Source organism: Melopsittacus undulatus, chromosome 5 (genome assembly GCF_012275295.1).
Source record: "Melopsittacus undulatus isolate bMelUnd1 chromosome 5, bMelUnd1.mat.Z, whole genome shotgun sequence".
Lineage (NCBI taxonomy): Eukaryota > Metazoa > Chordata > Aves > Psittaciformes > Psittaculidae > Melopsittacus > Melopsittacus undulatus.
Window position 1 is genome coordinate 21,327,843 of NC_047531.1, and position 16,485 is coordinate 21,344,327.

Genomic DNA, 16,485 nt, shown 5'->3' on the forward strand with positions numbered 1-16,485 from the left:
CTAATAACAGGTCTTGCTGCAAGATCTTGTTGTACCCACAGCAAACAAGGCTGAGAGGCAGCTTTGCTTTTCTTTCCTCTGTTGTTTCATCCAGATGGACAAAATTGGGGAGTTTAGTTTATTCTGAACTCAATATTGCAGGATTCTTTATTGCCCTGCAAACTTTCCACTTAAACAGTTTAGTGATTATAAATGTTTAATGATCTCTGTTACCTCTGCAGTCCACTTATATTAATGACTTTTCTTTTGTGCTACTTGGTGTACAAGGTGAAACAAATGAAGAGCTGCATTAATTATTCATCAGTGGATGAATTTCTGTTGCTGTAACTATGTTTTGGGTTTGTAGATCTCTTTGCATAAACTAATTGATTTTAATCACAATGTTCCAAGTGGTTTTAATTAATAATTCAAATATAATTGTTTTGGGAAGTTCTTTAGCCTTATCCTGGGCAGCTGGCACTTGAAAACAGAATTTGGCAATGATTTAACTTCAAAAATATGGAGTTGGTTTTCTGCAGTTGTTATAAAATGAAATTAGTAACTCAAAGGTGTGGGATTTTCTTTGGCTTAAAGGTTAATCAAGACTAAATCCAATTGTGTTCTAATCTAAAATTAAACATGGGGGGAAAAAAAGCAGAGTAGGGGACAGGGAGTTTCCTAAGCCTTTCACACCTCAGTGTGGCTGAGGAGGGGAGGGAAGGAGGAGGAAGGAGTTAGTGCCAAAGCAATCACATCTTTTGTCTCAAGAACTGTTTTCAGCAAGGTATGCTGATCTTATTTTCCATCCTCCCACACTTTGGATAGGAGTTTTGGGAAAACTGTATTTGTCCTTTGCTGGGTATGGATGTAACGGGTTTCAGTACCAGGTGACTACCAGCCTTTCAGGCAGACTGGTGATTTGACTCACCGCAGAAGAAATTAAGGTATGTCTGTTCAAATAGGAAGCTGATTTACTGTGAATTGTCAGAAAAATCTGCTTCCTACGCTAGTGCTGCAGACTCTAACCACTATGTGTGGAGGGAAATACTGTTTGTCAAATACAGTTTTCCATGGGTGAGAGAGGCTTTTTAACACTGCAACAGTACAAACAAGTGGCCCATGGCCCCTTTATAACCCATGTTGTGGGGCGTGGGATGGAAATAAAGCAAGGGCAAGCACTCTTCCAGACCAGAGCTGCATCCCCTCTGTGGAGGTCCTGCACTGGCTTGCACAGATCACTGGCAGCTGCCAGCGATGGCAGCAGGGAGCTGGTGGCTCTGTCCATCTCTTTCTGTACCTCTTCATCCCCTGGTGCCCTCCCAGGGAGGGGGTTCTGTCCCATCAGCAGCAACACAGCATGCTGCATCAAGGATGAGGGTGAGGATGAGGCTTCCCAGTGTCACCACTGCCCTGCCTGGCCTGTGCTGCTGCAGCCACCCCCAGACGGGGCATGGGGTGCTTCCAGCCTTGCGTGGAGCCAGTTTCAGCAGCTTTAATTACATCTGCGGTTTGGATCGCTTTGCTTGGCCATTAAAATCCATTTCTCAAAGAGTAGTATTGAAACAAGCAAGGAATATTTGTGGTGGCTGTGGATTTCCTCCAGGCCTACAGGAAGAGTAAATTAGTTACTGAAAACTTGACAGTTTGTCCCAAGTGCTTAACTCTTTCCTCTCTGGAAACTGCCTTTTCAGAGGCAAACTTTAAAAGGAAATAATATGCTCAATGTTTGTTTTTATACTCCCCCCTCCCCTGTAGAGCTGTAATTGCAAAACCAGCCAAGAATGATTTGTTTGAAGAGGAAGTGTGGGAACTTCCTTTATAAATATTGCCTTTCCCTTCGTGTGGATCCAAACGTGGTTTCCTTCGCTGGAGGGAAAAAAGTGTACTTGAACTGAGCAATAAGCACTTCTTCCCGTAGCTCGTGCCCCATGAAAACGGCAAGGAAAGGAGCAGGTTGTTAGCCAGGAAAGGGCTGAAGGTGGATGGACCATTGGGTCATTTATCTGGGTTTTGTTGAGCTGTTCCCTGTCGATGCCAGTGGCTGCAAACATGGGTGCCCTCTGCTTGGGAGCACCGGGCGAGTTAAGGTCCAGTGGAGGGGGGGTAAAAAGTCAGTGTTTGCAGAGCCTGTGATTACAGAACCTGCTGTGACTTGCTCTGCAAGATAGGGCAGTATCAGCCCCAAGCCCTGCTGCTATCACAGTTTGGCATGGTTTCTTTAAAAAAGGCCAGCACAACAAAACTACCCAGCAGAAGTAAGTTTCCTAATGAAGCAGGAACAATAAGCCTGCAGCCTAACCCCAGAAATACCTTCGAATTATCTGCAGAAGAGGGGTTCTTCCACCAGAAGAGCTGCTACACAGAGGGAAGTATCTGTGCTCAGCAGCAACAGGTAGGTTAAGCTCTCAGGGCAGGAAGCAACTTTTAACCTGGCAGGCCAAGCTCCACTGGGCTCTTGTGCTTTTATGGGTTTGGTTTTGTGTTTATTTTTTTTCACTAAAGAGCACAGTATCAGAGCATATGGGCTCCTTGGGTGTGAAGGCGGCCAGCTTGGCCTGGCCTGCTAGCATAAATCAGTGCAGATGATGGGAATCAACGCAGGGGGTCTGGTTCCCAGCTCTGAAGGATTCTAGATTAGGAAGACAACTCACAGAGGAAACAAGGGGGGTTGGGAGAACTGGGCTTATTCCCTGACAGGCACTGAAAACAAGAAGAGCCCTTCTGCCTGATTTGAAGGAGGCAGTGTGCTTATATTGCTGATAATTAGGCAGGGTTGCCTTGTTCCTCAGTTTTGATGGGCAAATAAGACACCCTGGTATTTAAACTTGGATTGCTGTGGTGCTTTCTGATCAGTCCAGCAAGAGGCACAGCCAGGCCACCACTGTATTGATGAGAAGGTTCTGATTTTTACACATTTCTCAGTGGGGAAGATGAAATTTCACTCGAACTTCAAACCAGGCTTTGCAGTGGTTCCCTTTTGCACTTTTAGAGGAAAACAAAAGAAATAAAATTTGCTGTGCAATGGGCTATCCTGAGAAAAATCAGTCACAATCAGACGAGACACCAGAAAACTCCACCAATCCATCCATATGGCCTCTGGCAGGGCTTGCCTGGCTCGCCATGCCAGGAGTCCTCACAGCAGTTCATACTCTGCTCCAGAGGAATTGGTGTCCCGTGAGGGGTGTAAAAGGACTGGAAAGTGAACCTTGGGTGACTCTTACTTTTTAAATGAGGATTAAAAATAAAGCTCTTGGCTCTCACTCCAATTGCTATCTCTCACTGTTCCTCCTGCACTTTCTTCTCTGTTCAGGGTCTTGCAAATGCATTTAAAGCCCTGTAGTGTTCAGAATAAGCTCTCCATCCTTTTATGCTTTTCCTCTTGTGTTCCAAATCTTGGAATCAACTGCTGCTATCAACTTATATCACTTATTATCTCTCACCCATGCCTCATTCCCCATTTAATGATTTTTTTTCCTTTTCACCTTCCTGCACATAGCATTTTTCCTCTCCTTTTTCACACTCCCACTGTCATGTCAGCTCCTTTTCCAATAAAGCAGGCTACATTTTGTAATTTAGGGAGTAAACCTTCAAATTCTTGAGCAAGAGCTCCCACTGACTACGTGATGAAGAGGCTGCAGGACTGGGCCCTACTTTGGCAGTGGTATGGGGAAAGGTAGTGAAGCCAATTTTAAAGCAGTCTTAATTACCTTTGTGGTTTGGATCGCTTTGGTTGACTATTAAAATGCATATTTCTAAGGCGAGGTGTGCAGCAATGGCATTGTGTAAATAATAAAGAATTTCAGGAGCTTGATATAAAAGATTTTATAGAGGTAATATATTACTTCCAGTTGAGTGAAATGGAAGGCACTTTAAAATCAGTTTTACTAGCACTCTGTGTTTAAAAAAAAAACCTTCTTTTTCTTTTTGTTTAACCTCCTGTGCAAGTCTGGGCATGTTTGAGGCTCCCAGGATCCAATTTCATGTAGTATCCTATTTCAAATCCAGGCCAGAGCAGATCGATCAAAAATCAGCGCTGTCAGAAATAAAACTGCTTGTGGAATGCCTTCAACAACATGAAGATGAAAGGCAGAATGTAATATAGCAAAGAATGATTTTCTTTTTTGAGGTGGGAGGCTCAGAAGCAGTGTCCTTGGATGTCACACAATTTACCTTGATTGAGCAATGATGGTCACAGGACAATTTTGGTGATGTTTTGTGTTCTTCCCTTAGTAGTTAACAGCTGTGTTTTGTGAAGGGGGCTGGTGTGGGGTGGCTGTTGCTGGGGTTGTTTTAAGCCAAACAGACAGCTGTAGAATGTTTTATGGCAGACACAGAGCTACCTGTAGGTCTGTACAGCATCAGAATAACATGAGATTGCTAATAATTCTGGTCAGTGAAATACTTACTGGTATTTTGGAATGACAGAGCTCCTTCAGTACTTTTAAAATGGCTGGTGAATTAAACTAGTCTAACCTATCTGGTTTATACTGGTTTTTACATTCAGCGCAAACGTAAATGGCAGTCTGCTTCATTTTGCAGTATACCTCTCTATGCTGCTTCTCCTCCATGGCCCTCAGAAGCCACAGTAAAAAAAAAAAAAAAGGAGGATTATCTGAGAATTGAGAACAGAGGGAAACAGCAATATCATTTTAGGAATTGAAAGGAATAGGAGGGTGAAGGGGAAACTGGCTTTGTGAGTTTTGGGTAATTTTGATTTGGGTAATTTAAAATAATGTGCCAGTAATGTGTTGAAATCCTGGAAAACTAAGAGTAAACTTTGCTGTGTGTCACCTGCACTAGGTGATGCTTATGATGTGGGGTGCATCTTGCATTGCTGGGAGACCATCAGCTTGCACACTAGGCACCTTGCATGGAGCATGTGTCACAGCAGCTGGCTTCAGCCCCATTTGCTGTCAGAGCAAGGGAGATGGCTTCAGATAAACCCTCAGTGGCATTACACATTGAAGGAGTGTTGCCTCAAGCCAGCGGAGAGAGTAATGGGAAAACAGGAAGCACAAAGAGCATTTGAATTTATTTTACACTCTGCCTCTTGGACAATAAAGGCTTGTCTGTTTGGGACCCTGATCATGGTGTGCTTTTCATAGATAGATACGTTATAAATGTATTGTAGCTGAGCAAGGCTAGTTAAATACACAGGCTCATCAAAGTGGAAATGTAAGTGGCTTTGCATAAGAGTGTTTTGGTTGCTCCTGTAGCTGTTTCCTGTGTTAATGCATTAATGCTCATATGCATGTCCAAGACAGCAGTGCTGGCCTGTGGAAACTCTTACTTCATTGACTGTAGGATTTCACCTTTGGTCTCCAAAGCAGCACATGTTTTGTAAATTACTTGATGATTAACCTTCAGCTATAATATAATTGGCAAGTGTTTACTTAATAGTCAGAGATTGGGTTCCTGCTTGCAGGCAGCCTTTCTTGCTCAGGAAGCTGTGTGATTTAGAAATGAAAGATCTGCCTTGGCAACTCTCCGAGAAGTCCACTCTGGTCTCCTGACAGATGTGGAGAAAGCAAGTGCTTGATGAAAAAGCTAATAAGATGGCTGTTGAAAGTCTGCATGTGGTCATCTTAAGGACTGAAAAGGCTCTGCTAAGCTACCAAAGAGCAGTTCATTTCTGTGTCTTTATATTTATGCAGAGTATATCAAAGCTATTGATGAGGTTTTCACTAATTTCTGTATCTTTTTAGCCAGTGGGCACAAAATTAGGACGTTACTCCATTACGTAATGAGGATATTCACTTTATCAAATCGGACTCCTAGCAGCTGGGCTGCCTCTCTAGCTAACAAGAAGAGAATGAAACCCAGTTTCCACTGCCTTCTGGAAGAGCCTATCTTCTTCCTTTGGCTGTACTGCATACAGAGAAAGTACCAGGTTTGATGAAACACCTACACCAGCATGTGCAAACCTCCTGTACTGTGATATAAGTTACTTCTCACAGGATTCATTTTGACACAGTTTGCCAAATGGCATCTGAAAAGTCATGGGCACAGACTGTATGGTGTATGGGTTTGAATTTGTCACCTCAGCTCTCTGAAACTCAAGTTGGAGATAAAAAATAAATATACGATGGAGATATCTCTAATGCGTATTGGATCACCTAACATGTAGAAAAATTCTGATCCTCTCTTGTTTGCATATGGTGTTGAGCTTAGTTGCGTACACTAGCCAGGGCCATTGCAGGTGTGCTTAAAAGACAGCCTGGAGATCTTTTTGATATTTGATTTGTAAAGTCTCGTTTTCATGAGGGGAAAGTACAACTGTTACTGTGCTGAAAGCCTGCTTCTCCTATTTGCTGTTTTAGCATTCACAGGTAACTAGAATAGCTAAAATTACTGTGTAGCATGTTGTTTATGGTATGAGTTTAGAACAGTGGTGTTAATTTGCACCTAAAGAACCACATTTGGTGTGTTTTGTCACTTTGTGGTTTGAGAGGAGCCCTGTTGTCTCATGTGAGTGATGAGGCAGGGAACAGTTTTGTTCCATATAAATTGTAAGGTTTGATAAGTTATGATCTGAAAAGGCTGGAAAAAGTGCTACTCACCACTCTTCCACTTATTCTTGCCCTAATATGTGAGACACTGGATCTCAACCTGTTGGCAGTTCACAAGGTAGCATTTTGAGATTTGATCTTCGCAGTGAAATACTATTGAAAGATCAGAAGTGCTTTGTGTTAGTACGTTTAATTCTGTAGTTAAGAAATCTTTCTGGAAAAGTCTATAAAGAGATAAGGTGTTTAGTCTCCTTAGACCAAAGTGAAAGATGTCCATAAAGAGTAATGGAGCACAGATTATTAGGTTTCAGTTTTGGGTTGTGATGGTCTTAGTTCTGAGAGCATGTTTGTAAAACTCAGATTTCAGTTTGAGACTTTTAAGAACACAAAACTCCAGCATGTGTGGGGTTTCCTTTTTCTTTTTTTTCTTTTTAGTTTTTATTTTTGCCCCCAAACAAAGAGCAAAACGAAAGGGTGAGTGAAAGCAATTCTTCTTTTAAGGTATATCTGGCAATATTAAACACTTCCATTATTATTTTAATATTCTGTTAGGTTTTGCACAGGGTTGGTCAAGATCTTTTCATAGTGCATAAACTGTGGTCTAAAGGATGGGGGTTGACTGGAAACCAAAGGAAACAAAATAGTTTAAGCTGTCTCAGATTTAAGTGTAGTGAAGGTAGAGCCATGTTCAGCAGCTCCAAGATGAGGATACTAAGCCTGTGATAGACAGGTGGAAGACACAGAAAGGAAATCTGGTGGAGTAATAGAACTTTGGAGATTATGTGCTAGAAGTGGAGCAGTTGTCTCTGAGGTCGAGGAGGTGGAGAGGGCAGAATGGAGATGACTAAGAGTGACATAAGCTGCAGAGCTGGAGGTGTGGGAAGATAAAGCGTTGGCCAGATACTGAAGTGTAGTAGTGTGATACAGAGTTAATTAGAGATGTAAATACACTTCAGTGTTTCAAGTCTTAACCTGACATTTGATATCACCCTGAAGTTTTCAATAGTGAATTGTATATCCTGTTTCCATATGGACATGATCTCAGTGTTGTAACTTAGCCTTCCCAGCACTGAGATGTGAAGATCCATTTTCAAAAGTAAGCTCAGAAAGCAGTATGTAGTGTTATCCTATGTGCTCCATCCTACTCAGAGCACCATGCTTGTTAGCTCAATAGACAGAAGTTCCATGGGCAAATGTAAGAAAAGTATCTGCTCCATGTGTTACATATAGCTGAAGGCTCAGCGGAATTAAGGCCTGTGTCTGGGAACTGGATAACGCAACTTTCTGTCCCTGACCTAGTGCCTGCCCTTTCTAACAAACAAACAAAAGCCTCCCTCGAAATGTGGTTTATGATCTGTTTTTAGCTCTAGAAGCAAAAGGAAAGGTTGAGGGGGGCGGGGAAGCACTCAGTATGCTCTTACTTATGGCATTGTCGGCTTTCAGCTCCTCAGGACACATGCCACACTTTGTTCCTTGAAGCTTTCAGAAACCAGTCACCCCAGCATCCACAGCATTGGAGCCACACATCATCCACATGCAACATTTTACACTTGGACACAACTGATAAGCCAGAGTTTATTATCTTTTTGAAATTATGGTATTTGAGACACTGACCTAAAGTACAGAGGCACAGCTGCCTGATGAGGGAGAGGCCGCTTGCAGGATGGGGAGGTTGTTTATGGTTGTCCTGCCTCTACTGGGTTATTGACCTCTCCTGATGTTCTTAACTGCTTGACATGACCTTGGTGGTCTTTGTCTTTTTGTCCTAAGGGACTGTTTTGATTTGAAAGGCAGAAATTGTGTCACATGAAAGGTGGGAGCAGTTAAGTGCGTTCAGATAGTGGTGGGGCAGGATAAGAGCTAAATGTAGTCTAATGGCAGTAATCTTCCTTCTGTCATCTGCGGGTTATGGAGGGAAGAAGGAGTTTCCCCTGAAAAGCAGCTCAGGAAAGATTGATTCCTTCTCCAGAAAGTGATCTGTTGTGGGACCCTCTCTGTCAAGCCAGTGGAGAGAGTAGAAACAGAAAAATCACCTTCTTATACTGAATTTAGTTTGTGTGAGCATCCCCCTACCCACCTGCTCTGTTTGTGCTCATGATTTCTGTCAGCTTTGAAGAACAGTTTCCCTATGACACCTAAGTACTTTACTTCAGGTCAGTCTGCAAGAGCCTCCAGCTATCAGAATACCTGTGATAGTTATGTGTATTCCTTTAGTTCCTTTAGTTCAAGCAGTCCATTTTCACTGGCCAGCTGGCCAAACCCATACCATGAAAGACCAGTTCCTGATGGTGCTCTATGCAAAATACTGAAAAAGAGCTACAAGCAGAAGCTAAAAGGAAAAAACAAAACCAAACAAAACCAGGAAGCCTTATGGCAGATGGTACCACCTGTGTCCATCTAAACCTAGCCAAAGCAGTGTGCCATTTAAGTGGAGAAACCTGGAAAATCTGATGATTCAGTCTGAATAAACAGGGAGACAGTGACTGTGATTTCTGGCTCATGTCCCAAGCATCTTATGAAAAAGCTTCCTATTCTATAACACAGAAAATTGAGTACAGTTTGGTAGCATTGTTCTCTGGCACAGCTGATTACCAGTTACAGAATAAAACACCTAGTGTAGCCATGTGAGAACTGACACATAACCAGTCTGATGACTCTCTGCTGGTTCCTGGGTTATGGTTGAACCAGTTTTCCCAATCAATACATTTCTAATGTTATTAGCAGGGCACATACCTTTATTACGGGGAGCATAACTGGCTGGACACAACAGTCAGGGCTGACAGCATTCTATTCTTTTTCTAGGCTCAGCCACATACTAATTTCCATGCACTTCAGTTGTTGCATCTGCAAAGTTGAGATGTGAACCACATACGGAAGATGTGCCCAAGTGACTGTTTAGCAATGCTTGCAAAAATATCCTAAAAAAAAGAGAGGGAACATGAATGTATAAAGGGAACTCTTCAGTGGGATGAAATCTTGTTTCCTTGCTGACTACCTCCACCTGCTTCCTTCTTGGCTCTTGTTGACAATAACATAATCTTTCACATCACTTTGCGCTTCCTTTTACTTCTGTGTTTCCTTTTCCTTTACATGCTTAAGTTGTGCCAGATCTGTTCTTCCCTTTCTCAGTAAGACATATAAAGAAATCTGCCCTTTCCCTTGGCCCTGAAGTTTAAAGTTTTTTCTGTCCATCTCTTAGCTTGGCTGCTTTACTTACACACTCCTCCTATAACTTCCCTCAGTCCCAGCCCAAGCCTGCACTCTTCAGTTAGGCCTTATCTTGCAGCTAAGGTATAAATATCTCACCCCAGCTCTTCTCCCATGTCCCTCATCTCATGATTTTGCTGAGTATCCTGTTTCATCCTCCTGTTTCATCCACCTGGTGAGGGTGCAGAGTCCCTCAAACAGCTTTTCCCTGGGAAGGGTGAATGTACATAGTCTTAAAGAATGTGTTACCACAGCAACTGGATATGGGGAATCCCATTGGCAGTTAATATTAAATCCCATTGGTCATTAATAAAACAAACTTGGTTTAGTGCTGGGCTACGTCAGTGAACACAAAGGGAAAATAAAAGCCCTGCTGATGTTTGTGTCTTACTTCCCTAGGGAGCCAGTGTTATGCAAGTCTCAAAGTTCAGCTGCGATGAGATGGCTTTGGAGAAAAGGTGGTGGATTTTGCCAGGTGTTTGGGTTTCCCTCTGCTGAGACCTGCCATGTGGTGATCTCTTAGTGTGTGTAGCAGTGTTCACTGCAAACTGTCTGAGTGGGCATCACATGTGTTACTAAAAAGTAACTGAGAAATGACTGTATGTAAGAAACAGATTGGGGCATTCAGCACACACTACGTCTACTGACTGGGATATTTTTTCAAGGACAGTTGTCATCTTCACATTCTTTACAATCTACATGAACCCTTTTTTATCACTTTTTGGCATATACAGTGATGTTAAGGAGTATCAGATGGTCTTTTATCCTTCCCTAGAGGGACAGACACTGTTTCTCTTCTATTCTTAAATGTTTGATCGTGGGAGGTGCTGAGTACTGCCACTGATATTAGTGTGATCAAGCTCTAGCTAGAAGAGTGCCAAATCATACAATACCCCATCTGTAATGCCAGCCATTATCTCTCGTAATATATCAGTTGAGCTTTTAGTTCTTCACTAATTAGTTGTACGTCTGTGAGCAACTGTCCATCTGATTTATTATCCGAGAAGCTATTGAAATACAGAACATTGCCCAATTTAGCCTCAGGATTGAAAGTTATGGTATGCTAAAGTTGCATTTAAAATGTAATAAAATGGACTATATATAAACAAATTACAAGTTTATGGGACACTACAGATGATCTTCAATCAATATTTTAAAGTTCATAAAATTAAGGTGATTGAGCATATAGCTTAATGCATATGAATATCTTTTTAATTGCTGCCTTCTTTTATTTAGTAAGAAGATTAAACACTGTCCTGGAAAATAACTTGAGTGTAGTGAAGAAGACTTAGTGGAAAAGTGAATGTAAGTATTTTGCAGCATGTGTCAATTATTTATGTTTGCAAACCGTTGACATTGGCGATATAAATCATGCTAAATTGGCAGCTTAATTTACCAAAAAGACCACTTTTAGTGTGGCAAGAATGCTGAGTCTGATCATGGTGCATATGTGTGTGAGGTATAAAATGTCTATTATGTGGTTTTCAGTATAGGTCTGTAGGTTATATATACTTAAATGCTTTTAACGGGGCCATGTGCTGTTAGCTATTTGCATGCTTATGAACTGCTTGCAGGAAAAATGTCAACATGAAGTTGCCACTAAGTGCCCTTAAAAGGAAAAAAACCCACTGCTACCCCCGTATTAATACTCATGGGGATCTTTAAATTCTGTAATGCGGACGCATTTTCCATTTCTCAAGGAATTTAGTCTAACTTCAAATAATGCAGCCAGTTTATAGCATTTTTCTGTATAGTCACCCCAAAGATGTGAGTTTATAGTAGAAGAAGATTGCACTGTGGATTGGCAATTCAATTTAGAGTGAAATACAGTGGCTGCAAGTTCCAGGCTAAGTGCATCATTGCTCACTTGAGGTCACTTTTTCAAACCTGGAGTCAATAGTTCTCTAACAATAAGAGCTTTGGTTCATTTTCTAGACCCTTTTGAAACTATTACTTTGCTGGTGAATACACCATTATTTTTCCTAAAGTAACTGTTTTCCCCACCTGTATTTCGTAATAATGTGAACTCCCTAGCTGTCTGCATGAACATGTTTATATGTAGGTACATATTTGTGTGTGAAGCAAAGCCGTATCTCTACAAGTCATACCCCAGGAGGCTTTGAGCAGCTCTGGTGTGCAGGCTAGCATTAGTCATGAGCTTCAAGCTGCCACGGATTCATTCCAGGATTTTTTCATATCACATTTTTCCCACGATCTCACCTGCCATTTTCCAGAGCATGCCTGATGAGTTTGGAAACAGCCAACTAAGCCTTTCCAAATGCTGGATAAAGTACAGAATTCACAACTTAGATGTCAAATAGGACAGTGATCCTGTCTTAAATATCTAACAAGCTGGGACAGTTTTAATTTTAGCCTTTGGACTTTTATAAACTTGTCTTCTAAAATTGCTAACTGACCAATAGTACTGAAACAGTGGGATACTGCAGGAACATTGTGAAATGCTGTCTGGTTTATATAGAGTTGTCTAGTGATACAGGGTTGCTTGAAATGAAGATCCTCAGATCTGACAACACTGAACCTAAGCTAAAGGTTTAGAGACAAGTCTGTGCATTGACTCTCCATATTTGGCCCGGTTTGAAACCTATGTAGGCTTGTAAGATACAAAATGAAATTCTTAAAACCTTCTGGTGTGTATTGAACAAAACAAAACAAAGTTTGAAGGCATTTACTGGCACCTTTCACTTTGGTTGCTTCATGGTCCTAAAAGTGCTTCTTATTTGATTGTGTCAGGCCAGTGGCACTACTTGAACAGCTACACATGGGTGTGATGAGTTTGTACATGTGAAAGTTTTTGTTGAGTTATTTTCACATTATTTTCATCAACCTGATCTTCAGTTGTTTCTCCTGGGAATCTTGGGAAGAAGCACCATTATCTTTAGTTCCCTTTTTTATTTTGTAAAATAAGCAGAGTATTTGGGATTTTTTATAGGTTTTTTAGTGCTTGTTTAGCAGGAAAGTGCTGTTTGAGTATGGGTTAAATTGTAAAAGATATCTGCCCAGTTAAAATGTCATTTCATATATGTACGTATGTGCAAACAGATAAAAGACTTGAGGTAGAGCTGTATTTCAGGGAGCAGTGGACTGTTGACCATGTGAATATTAGGTGGTCATGAAACTGGCAGGAGAATGAATACATCTCTGTGGAGAGATGGATACTGGCACTTTGTCCCTGATGTTAAATAAATATGAACTGCAGTAGACATTACTTTTCTGATAATTTTGTGCATGTTTAGACTGGGCTTTTAAATGGAAACCTTCTTTTCGATCTGTCTCTTGCAGCTATCTGACATTAGTCCATGAAGGTGCTGTTTAGACTTCTAGGATTATAAAGTATTTGCTGAAAAACAGAGCCCATCCCAAAAATGTCCACCTTAGTTTCATAATACATCCTGGTATCATAAAATTGTTATTTATAAGAACTTGGCTCCTATACAGTAAATGCTATAAATAATTCTCAACAGCATTTGGATATGATTCTGTGATAGCACGATAAATAAGGCATAGAGTCACACTGAGTGAGGGAAAAATAAATATTGAAGAGTTGCTAGTTCATTAAGTAATGCCTATGCTGTGCATGAAATGAGGCAAGGGAAACAGAAAAAGTCTCCCATCATAGAGACTATTATGAAAGATTTGCGTAAGAAACTTTAATTTTGGTATTTTCTATACATGACAGTCAATTGAATTGGAGTCCCTAGGGTTACCTCTGAGATTCATCTTTAGATCCATAGGGCTTAAATCACCAAAACATCAGGTAACATTTGTTCAGTATCTTCTGCATGTCTTGGTGAGAACAAGACGTGGGCTTTGCAAAATGTTCTTATGGAATTTGTGCTGTCGTCATCACGAGACCCTAAAGGGCTTTCAGCAGGACTGCATAAAGGGTGCATCTGTCTTCATGCCTGTGCCTTCTGGCATCTCTTCCAGTACCTGTGCCCCATCTTTTTTTTTTTTCCATTTAGCTCCATCTTCCCTGTGTTCTCTGACTGGCAACAAGGAGAATACTGCAGTTCCAGGAAAGATGATAACTCTAGACTAGCAGAACAAGTAGCCTGGGACACCAGGTCAGGCTGTAACTACCAGCAGTGGCAACCACAGGAAACCCCTCCTTAATGATCTCTCAAGAGTGTGCAAGAGCAGCTTATTTGGAGACTTATGCTGCTGTTTTCCCATATGCTATCAAATACAATCTTATATTTCCGTCTAATCTGGGTTTATATTCATTGGGCCGTACAAAGGCCAGATGTCATGCATTTGCTGCTAGATCTTTGAGACAAGCACACTCATGGTCAAAGTCCTGCCCTTAGTACTGAGCATGGAACGGCTGGGGAGAGCTGGGTCCATAGGCCAGCCTTGGGTCTACATCTTTCTTTGGCAGCAGTCAACATATGTGACCTATCTAACAAAAGCATTGCTTAGCTTTGGGCATATTTCATATCACTGGCTACAGATGAACCTGTAATAGGGTTTTGCCCATATGTTGGCACTTTTCGCTCTATGGAGAAATGAGGCCATGCTTTACCAGTAGGTGCAGTGCTTGAATATCTGCAATGTGTTATAAACTTCTCACACTTCACTTTGAGACCTGCCTTGTAAAAAATAGTAGTAGGTTAGTTATAAAAAGGTGGTTTATTGAGGGGGTGTCCTTTTTCCTTACATTCTGTAACATTTGACTTAAGTCTACAGGTCTGGCTACAAGACCCACAGGAGAGAAGATTTTTGCAACAAAATTTAGAAGTATCCATTGAAAAACAGATCTGCATGTCAGTCTGTCTTTCTCATGTTTCTCTGAAATAGTCTCCTGGGGAATACATAGGAAAACAAACAGTAGATTCTTTACCATTTTAGGAGAGGGATGAATTCAACTTCAAAATAGTAGCTATTTTAAATGCAAAACAATCCTTCTTTAATTAATACTTGGCAAAGCATTTTAAATATTAGCTAATTCTCATGACACACCTGTCAGGTAAGTAAAAATTATATCCATTTATAGCCCAGGAAGCTGAAATACTGTCTAACATCAGCATTTTCTCAAATGCTACCTAGTTAATTCACTGAAAGAACTAGTCTAATTCTCAGAGGTTCTGCATATTCTTAGTTGTCCTAAATTATACTTGGAGCTCAAGAGTATTTACACTTTTGAAACTAAGTGCAAGTATTTTGGTACAGAAATGCTGAACCCAAGGCATTCACACTTGAGGCTTTTCCCAAACTTAGGCATCCCTAAAATGTCTAGAGCTGGAACTTGAATGCTGTTGATTCCTAGGCTGGATTCGGGGTCTTGCACTGCCCAGCTCTCAGAGCTTAAGGCAAAAGGTTGTTTCTCAGAGGAGCTGCAAGAGGTATGAGATATGGATGGGCTTGGGAGGGTCAGGCTTTAGAGATTTTTTTGCAGGAAGGTGTGTGTAAGAAGGGCTGCATAGAGAGGGAGAGGGTGCATGAAGTGGGAAGAAACACTGTGCATGATGGCAGTTAATTTTTCTGCCTCCTCCCATTGCTCCCATTAGAAATGCAGGTTATTTCTTGTTATTTCTGTCATGGCCCTTTCTCCTTTTGTTAAAGCGTCAGCAGAGTGGTATAATTAGGCTGGAGGACAAATTTTTTGCTGCCCTGTTGAGCAACAACTGAAAGGAGAGGGGATTTTGTACAAGTGCTGTCTTCCCTTCAGTATGCAGTGCAACTTGTTTCCAAGTGGTGTTTTAGTTGGAGCAGTGGTGGTGTTCAAGTGCCTTGCTTTGTCTGTGCAAACAGTTTTTGTAACCTGTTTGCTGCGTTTGCTGTGGCAATGCCCAGCCCTGAATACAGCATAGAACCTAAGGATGGCGTCACTCCATCCCAGTCTGTTCTCCTTGCCGAAGCAGGTGGGAGCAGACAAAACCCCAGCCAAAGGCCGTCGATGGATTGGCACTTAAAGGAGGGAAAAGCCTAGGCTACAGAAAGGGGTCTCAGTGATTGAACAGCCTGGAGCAGGCATGCAGGGTTGAATTAGGAGCTGGAATTGTTCGGCTTTCAGATACAGAGGACTTGTTTACTGTCTTGGCCCCGCTCAGAGTGAATAACTGCTACTGCTAATCACAAAGCCCAAAACAGAGTGAAGGATTCAAACCAGAAAATGATGACTCACCCTCCTTATCCCCCCTCCCCAGTTCCAGTCCCCTCTAAACCACTTTACCTCACCAAAGCCCTAGTGGCTTTTCACTTATAAATAATCATGTGTTTGAAATGTTAAAATGTGTAGGCAGGGATTAAAAGGATATGTGATGCTCCAGCATTAAAACAGTGCAGGCTTCTGCAAGGGAATTGTGAAGGAAAATTAAAACATAGTTATTTTTGGCAAGGGCTGCTGCATCCTGGGGAGATCAAGAGAAGAAAAAAAGCAGTTTACCCAAGCCTAGTGAAACAGAGTAGAAAAGCTGGGTGCAGTAAAATAGGGCTTCACATCAGTTCTTTGTTCTATTAGACAGATTTGAAGTTTTCAGGTTATCTCAATTTGGGGAAAATGGAGGGAGGAGATGCACTGAGAAATTCCTTTTGAAGCTATCAATCTAACCTGTCCTCCTTTTCCTCCTGTAAAGGCTGGTGAATACAACTGCTTGGTTGTTGCTTACACTGTAACAGGTTTCTTCCTTCTCCTAATCCATAATGGGACTGAGAGGCAGATGGACCCCCATAACACTCTCAGCTCAGTATGTCAGCCCACAGGATTTTACAGAATAAGCAGGTTGTGGTGCCCATTTGGGGTATTAGTCTGTATTCTCACAGAAGTTAA

The 16,485-nt window shown here is 41.5% G+C and overlaps 1 protein-coding gene across 2 annotated transcripts in view; it reads left to right on the plus strand.

Moving 5' to 3' along the window:
• Positions 1-16,485, plus strand: part of PLXNB2 (plexin B2) — a 252,062-nt gene that overhangs the window by 127,039 nt on the left and 108,538 nt on the right. For both annotated transcript variants that reach the window (XM_005146097.3, XM_031046334.2), the window contains exon 4: positions 10,932-11,000. The gene's annotated coding sequence lies outside the window, so the exon portion shown is untranslated. The remainder of the gene's footprint in view (positions 1-10,931; positions 11,001-16,485) is intronic.